Source organism: Nannospalax galili, unplaced genomic scaffold (genome assembly GCF_000622305.1).
Source record: "Nannospalax galili isolate Female #2095 unplaced genomic scaffold, S.galili_v1.0 scaffold667, whole genome shotgun sequence".
In the NCBI taxonomy this organism is placed as follows: Eukaryota; Metazoa; Chordata; class Mammalia; order Rodentia; family Spalacidae; genus Nannospalax; species Nannospalax galili.
Window position 1 is genome coordinate 4,818,306 of NW_008358387.1, and position 7,706 is coordinate 4,826,011.

Here is a 7,706-nt window from a genome sequence, read left to right on the forward strand (position 1 = left end):
TATACACACGCACCCTTTAGATGCACTGAAGATAATACAGTTTTTATTTCTGCTGGTGTTAGCTACCAGAAGAAACAAATGCAAGGCTATGAACCCAAGAATACAATTGTAGAGGAGACATAATAATAAACGCTGTTTAAAAGTATTGCATGAAATGCTTATCAGCTATCATCCGAGGCAATGAAAAACCCAAAGGATATTAATAGATTTCCCAGTCAAAAAAGCAAACAGAAAGCAGAAATGATCTTCACCTTGCTTTTGTAAGATTTATTTTTATTGTTTTTAATTATTTTATATGTGTGTAGGAAGAGTACAGGCACATGAATGCAGTGTCCACAGTGTGTGGAAGTGAAAGATACCCCTGGAGCTGGATTTGCTGAGACCTGGACTCAGGTCGTATGGAAGAGCAATACTTGTGCTTAACCATTGACCCATCTCTCTAGTCCATAGCTATGTTGGATACCTTTATTTGTCAACTTGACAGACCCGAGTTGAGGGAGCCTCAATTATGGAACTGCCTCCATTGAACTTGCCTGAGACCATGTCTCTGAGACATTTTCTTGATTGTTGACTCTGTAATAGGACCTAGTCCATTGTGGGTAGTGCCACCCCTGGGCAGGTGGTCCTGTGTTGTGTAAGAAAGTAGGTTGAGCACAGGCTAGAAGAGCAAGCCAGTAAGCAGTGTTCCTCCATGACCTGTGCTTCAGCTCCTTGGGCTCCCTTAGTGATGAATGGTGACACAGGAGATTTAAGTCAAATAAACACTTTCCTCCCCAAGTTGGTATTCATCAGAGTGTTTTCATCACAACAAGATGAATAAAGGCCTTCATTTTTATAGTATTTTTATTATTTGGACTGAAATGCAAATTTTCCCTCCAGAAATAAATAATTTTCATATTAGCTTTTTCAAAAAATATATATCCATTGAATGATTTCAAATTATGATTAGTAAGGTAGTAGAATGCTTCTACAAGCCCTTCTAATTGCAAACTAAACAATTTCTTTTATGGTTGCTGCATTTTAAAGATAGTTTCCATTGATGAATTATGTTTGTTGAGCATAGTATTTTTATTCTTTCATCCCAACACTAGGTTGAGAATTTTTTATCATTTTCTAAAGTGCTTTAAGCATGAAGACTGGTAAGTGCAAGTAAAACCCAAGTTTACTAGTTTCCTGAATGTTCAAGAACATATTCCAAATTTTAGTCTGTAGGTGAGTTTAAAGGGTCTAAAATGAAACAGCATTTTCAGTTAAAATCCTTCTATCCTGAGTGATTTTCTGAAAGTGATTTTTATAATAACTGGGAATATTCTCCTACATTAGAAATAGGTGGATTAAAAAAAAATCTTTAATACTCCTACAATTACAATTTTTGCAACTTGATGAGTCTCATTTATCCTGGCAAGAACATTATATCAAAAGATAAATAAAAATACAAGACACGTTTGACTGTTTTGGAAGGTCAAGGAAAGTAATTGTCTTCTGGTGATGAGAGAAATATTAGGAAGTGAAAGCTATGTTCAAAACATTGTGTGTGGTGTTTGAAGATATCTGCTATGACAGCATCATCAATAGCTCTCTCAGAGACCTTCATTTGATCATTTCTGCTTCATTGCTCAGAAAAATTATTAAATATTCTCTTGGTTTCTCTGCAGGCTGTCTTTGAACTTGTCACATGGAACATTTTTCTCCATGAAGAAATATAAATTGTGAGAAAATGTAATAGTTATATGTAGCTATAAGATAAAAATATGTGATCTTAACATCTCTCATCAACAACTCACTAACCTTTGGTAGCACACTTATTCTTTATCATATATACTTATCTTCTCTTAAGAAGGCACTTTGCCAGATGGACAGCAATATCCTGCTGACCATGTAGAGATATTAGACATAAGGAAACATAGAAATGATAGCTGGTTAAGTACACACAAGCTTGCAACATCTATGCCCTGAATGTTAGGGGTTTCAAACAGTGCTCTTGAGGCAGAACTCAAGATGTCAAAGGAATTTCCTGCATGATCACAATGGTAGTGTAGTTAAAATCATTGAGATGGTTCCTGGTAATCACTCAAGATCTGAAAGAAAATTCCTTAATTTATGAAGGGAAATAAAATTTTAGGTAGAGCTAATTCTTACTGTGTATTCTCATACATAAACCAGAGAGAGAGAGACAGAGAGACAGAGAGACAGAGAGAGAGAGATTCTAATATTTGAACTTTTTTTGTCCCCAGTTGGTGGTGATTTTTTGGGAGGTCTTAGACGGTACGGCTACCCAGGAGGAAGCACATCACTAGGGTTGGGCTTAGAGAGTTCTTAAGCTTTGCTAGATCTCCAGTAATGCTCTTGTTTCCTGTGCCTACTTGAAGATGTAAGAACTTAGCTTCTGCTGCTCCTCCTCCAGCCACCTCTGATGCCATGCCTCCCCACCAGGATGGACTGCAATTCCCCTGGAATCATAAGCTCAAGTTCTTCCTTCAGAAGTTGTTTTGGTCAGTGTTTCCATCATAGCAAAAGAAAAGTAACTAATACAGTAATTGGTACCAGAGTGGAGTGTTGACTGTGAAGAACCCGACCATGTAGGGTTTGGAGGAATGTGGAAGACTTTGGAAGCTTGGAGTAGAAAAGCAGTTGATTGCTGTGAGCAGAGCTTGAAAGCCATTCTAGTAGGCGCCTGGAAGAAAGTAGTGCTGAGAATAATGTAGTTCCAGAGGGAAATAGGACTTAAGCAGCAACTGGGATATTTTGGAGTCTGTCCACAGCCAAAAAGCTTGCCTGGGGCTAAGTTGAAAAGCAAAAGACTAATTTCTCTGGTAGAAGAAATTTCAAGACAGCTTAATGTAGAAATGGTTGTGTGATTATTAATGGTGAATATTATGCAAATCTACAGTGAAAAAAGAGCAAATGTGGCAGAAAGAAATACAGAATGTGAAGTTTGGATTGAAAAAGAGCACTAGAAAGATAATTGTAGCAGCCCTGTCATGTGCTAGAAAGGATCCCTTTGATAAGGAGATTAAACTGATTAAGGAGAGGCCTAGAGATGTGCACTTAAACAATGGAGAGAGTGCCACCAGGGCAAGACCACACCCAGTTAAGCTTCCAACTTATGAAAGGAAAATGGTGCAGAGACCACTGAAGAGAAAAGCTTTTAAAATGGAGAGAGCAGCCTGGAGTCCATCTCAAAATTGCAGTCAAACTTGGCAATGTTTTTATCTGGTGCTGGCTTTAGAGGCCTGAAGATGCAAGAGTGAAGGTGTCATCAATTCTTCCTCCTGCAGTTTCAGAGAGCTGCCTAAGCCAGGCAGCGTGCAGCAGGGGTTCCCCTGCATAGAGAAGGCCCTGATAGGTCACTGTGTGAAGCTGTGAAGGTGAAGCCTGGTTGGCGATGGAGACCCCAAGAAGACATTCATGATGAAAGAGCTGTGAGGCATCTACCAAGAAGACCTACATACAGGGAGTGGTACCAGCCCAAGAGAGAGATGTATATTGCACACAGCAAAATGGAGGGGCTGAGCCATCTAAGCTTTTTGGAAGTAAAGTCCCAGAAGTTGGACGAGGAGCTACTGGATTTGGTGTTTTCCCTACTGGTTTTCAGTTTTGTTTTGGTCCAGTGTTTCCTCACTATGCCTCTATTCCTCCCTTTTGGAATGGTAATGTGCATTCGGTTCCACTATATGTTGGAAGTATATAATATGTCTTTTGATTTTACAGGGACTTACAATTAAGAGATTTCCCTGAGTCTCAGAAGAGACTTAGCACTGTGAACTTTTAAATACTATTGAGACTGATAATGACTATGGGGACTTTTAAAGTCAGACTAAATGCATTTTGCACTTTATATGGTCATGAGCCTATGGGGGCCAGAAAATGGAAGGTGATGGTTTGAATGAAAATGTCCCCCATAGGCTCCAGTTGGTGGCACTGATTTTGGAGTTCTTAGAAAGTGTGGCTATCCTGGAGGAAGCATGTCACTGGGGGCAGTCTTAGGGAGTTCTTAAGCCTTGCTGAATCTCCAGTCACACTCTTGCTTCCTGTGACTGCTTGAAGATGTGAGAGTTAGGCTTCTGCTGCTCCTCCTCCAGCCACCTCTGCCACCATGGCTCCCTGCCAAGACAGACTGTAATTCCCCTGGAACCATAAGATCAATTAAATTCTTCCTTTCATAAGTTTCTTTGGTCAGTGTTTCTATCACAGCAACAGAAAAGTAACAAATACAGAGAGTTTTACATAGATACATACAATCATTTGAAAAGATCTTCAAAACTAATTATAAAGGTAAAAAATGTACTGAAATTTATGTGAAGTTAGTGAAAAGATCCCTGAAGCAATGCCTCATTTCTTACAAAAGCCATGCATTAAAATTTGCTAAAGGCTAAGAGTTATCTTACCTTGGACTACAAACATAAATAAGCCACATTTCTTGTACTGAAACTGTGAGAAAACAAGACACATGAATAAATTGCACTTTTTATAACAGAAAATCAATAAATGTTATGTACTACATTAATAGAATGAAGGACATCATCTCAATAGATGGCATTTGATAAAATTCAACTTCTTTTCATGATAAAATGCTGAAGAAATAATATATAGAAGGAGCACGCATCACCACAATGAAGAATATTTATAACATTATAGAATAGGTAGAAAATCAGCAAGATTTCTCTGTAAGCTCTGGAATACATAAACGAAATCCATTCTTGCAACTTAAAATAAGATTTATTAATTTACTTATTTATTTATCAATATGTGTATGTGTGCTGCCTGTGTGGGTTTTGTGGGCCACATGTATGCAGGAGACTACAGAATCCAGAAGAGGGTATCCCCTCCTCTGGAACTGGAGTCACAAGCATTTGTGTCACCATACTAGTGGTAGGAGCTGAAGCCTGCTCCTCTGCAAGAGAAGTAAGCACTTTTAACTGCTGAGCCATCACTCTAGCCCCCTCTTCTTCTTTATTTATTATTGTTATATACACACAGTGTTGCTCATGTGTTCATGTGATTATGTCTGATCACTTGGAATTGGATGAGCTAATGAGAGCTTGTCCTAGATAAAACTGACTCTGCATCTCTTAGCAACCATTAGCTGCCTGTAGCTTGTCCTCTAGGGGTGGGACCTTGTGAAACTTCCCCATTCCACACTGGCATGTCAGTTGATTTTGTTATTATGTAAGTTTCATTAAGGCAATCATATTGTTAGACTCCATGTGGGCATCTTTTCTGGTAGGTATAGAATACTCTATCTAGTGGCAGGCATCCTGGCCCACTGGGTTATGCAATCTTTCTGTTCCCTCTTTGAAGATGTTCTTTTGTTCACTGTTATTTCTTTAAAAAAAAATCTCAAAAGCTGCTTTCATGAAATCTATTCCACCAAAGTGAGTTAAACCACAACAGAGAAAAATTATCTCAGACATATAAAAGGAAAAGATGACTGGTGGATATCTTTCAGGGGGTCCTATTCCAAATTGTGTAGTTGAACATCTATCACTTATCTGTTTCTAAAACCTGAACATCTCTACTTTTCTATTTGGTTGACTATTTTACATCTCTCTGATGGCAGGAGCTAGTTTGAAACAATCTAGTAGGAATACAATTATTCCATCAAAAACAATCCTAACAGAATTTGTATGGTACTTATGTGGTTGACTTATATTTTTATAAATAAGAAACATTACATTTTATGTCATGAATGATACTGATCAATTTGGGATCTATTAGCAAATTCATTTTTACATTCCTACACGTATACATACATGCACATACACATACACATTAGTTCTTCAAATTATTCTTTGAACTGGTTTATAGCATCTTATTAATGAATTAAATTTTTTGACATATATGTTTTAATTTTAAAATAACATTTTTGTTGACTCTTTGAGAATTTCAGATAATGTATTTTGATCATATTCAGACTCCCTTCCCCATCTCCACCCCAACCTTACTACCCGTGATTTCATGTCCTCTATTACTATTTTTTTAAAGACCAATTGAGTTCAATTTGCATTCCCCAAATGCCCTTGAGTGTGGTTCCATCCCCTGGAGCCTGGTAACTCTATCCACTGCCACACCCTTTCCCAGCAGCTATCAATTGCCAATATTCCCTCTGTTACACTGGTTTCTTGCCCACCTTACCACATTCATGGAGGGATTTTTGTCTGTCTTGAACTTGTTTTGGTCTTGGGCATGTTGTCACAATTGCTGTGAATTCATATGAGCAACTTCCCTGCTGTCTGTAAAACTGTTTCCTTACATTCATCCACCACCTGTGGCCCTTTCAATCTTTCCACCCCCTATTCTGCAATGATCCCTGAGCCTCAGGAGAGGAGGGTATGCTATAGGTGTGTCACTTAGGGGTGAGCACTATGCACTCCCTTCTTTCCTGCACATTGACCCGTTGTAGGTCTCTTGTTAAGCACTGTCCACTGCAAAAGGAAGCATAAGTTTCCAAAACTGAGCTTTATTGCAAAGTAGTTGTTATACAACCAGGGTTGTATAACATTGCTTGTATAAAACATTGCATTTTAAAATACCTGTCAAGAAAAGTCCCTTCCTAATCTTGTTGATACACTTCATTATCTCAACATCATAGCATCAATAAAATGAATTTAAATTCACAGTCCACCATTTATATAGATTCCTTACTTGGATACATTAAGTGAACCAACTAAAATAAAATTAGATGAAACCAAACTAGAATTATACATGTTATAATAAAATCTCCATATCATTGAGAAAGCAATATTATACAGAATGGGTATTAGTGAAAAATGTTGAGGAGAATATCCTTAGTGATAGCAGAGCTATTTCTAAAATAAAGCTTGCATTTTTCCTAACAAGCTCCCTTGAGAGTTAAGTAAAAAAAATATTGAAATGTAGAAAAATTTCAATTGAAAATTTAATGTAAAGCTTCACAAACTAACTTTAAATTTTAGGGTAATATTTACAACATATAAATGACTTCTTAATTTTTCAAAAAAATTAAATTGAAAAATGCTCAACATTTTTTCGCCAATAAAATAAAATTAATGCAATCAGTACTATCTGACAGAAGCAATAAAATTAAGAAAACATGAGCCATGATCCTTTCAAAGAAAAGATATGGATCTGATCATCTCAATTCACCAATGCCTTATAAGTGACTTGTATTATGAAATTTACTTCACTTCATCATAAATATTTTCATGACTCAGAGAATACATTATTCAGATCACTCACAAATGTTCACCTTACCTAGTTAGTGATTCATAAAGACAGATTCACCATCTAGATATGCAGAAAAAGCTGTTTGTATAATGACTTTATTTGAAAGAAACAAGCCCAGGACATTACTGCTGGACTCTAATTACTATGCAGGTATTTTCTTCTGCAATTATATCAGGAACAATTCTGAATATTCTGAGTCCAAGATAAAAACTATATAAACTATATAATAATAATAGAAATCTTCTTTGATCCAATGTTTAATATTTTACTGTAGATTAAGCATTTTCCTTATGTAAAAGCAGAAGGACTATAGTTAAATTTTTTAAATATTATTTAAAAACACAGTGTAAGAAATGAAAGGTGCATGATATGTATCCTAAATAAAATATACTGCATTTTTAAGCACAACCACACAGATAGGGGAATGTAAAACATACATGTACATACATACACATATAGCAAAATATTGGAAAGAATATTCACATCTTAACTCGTGACAA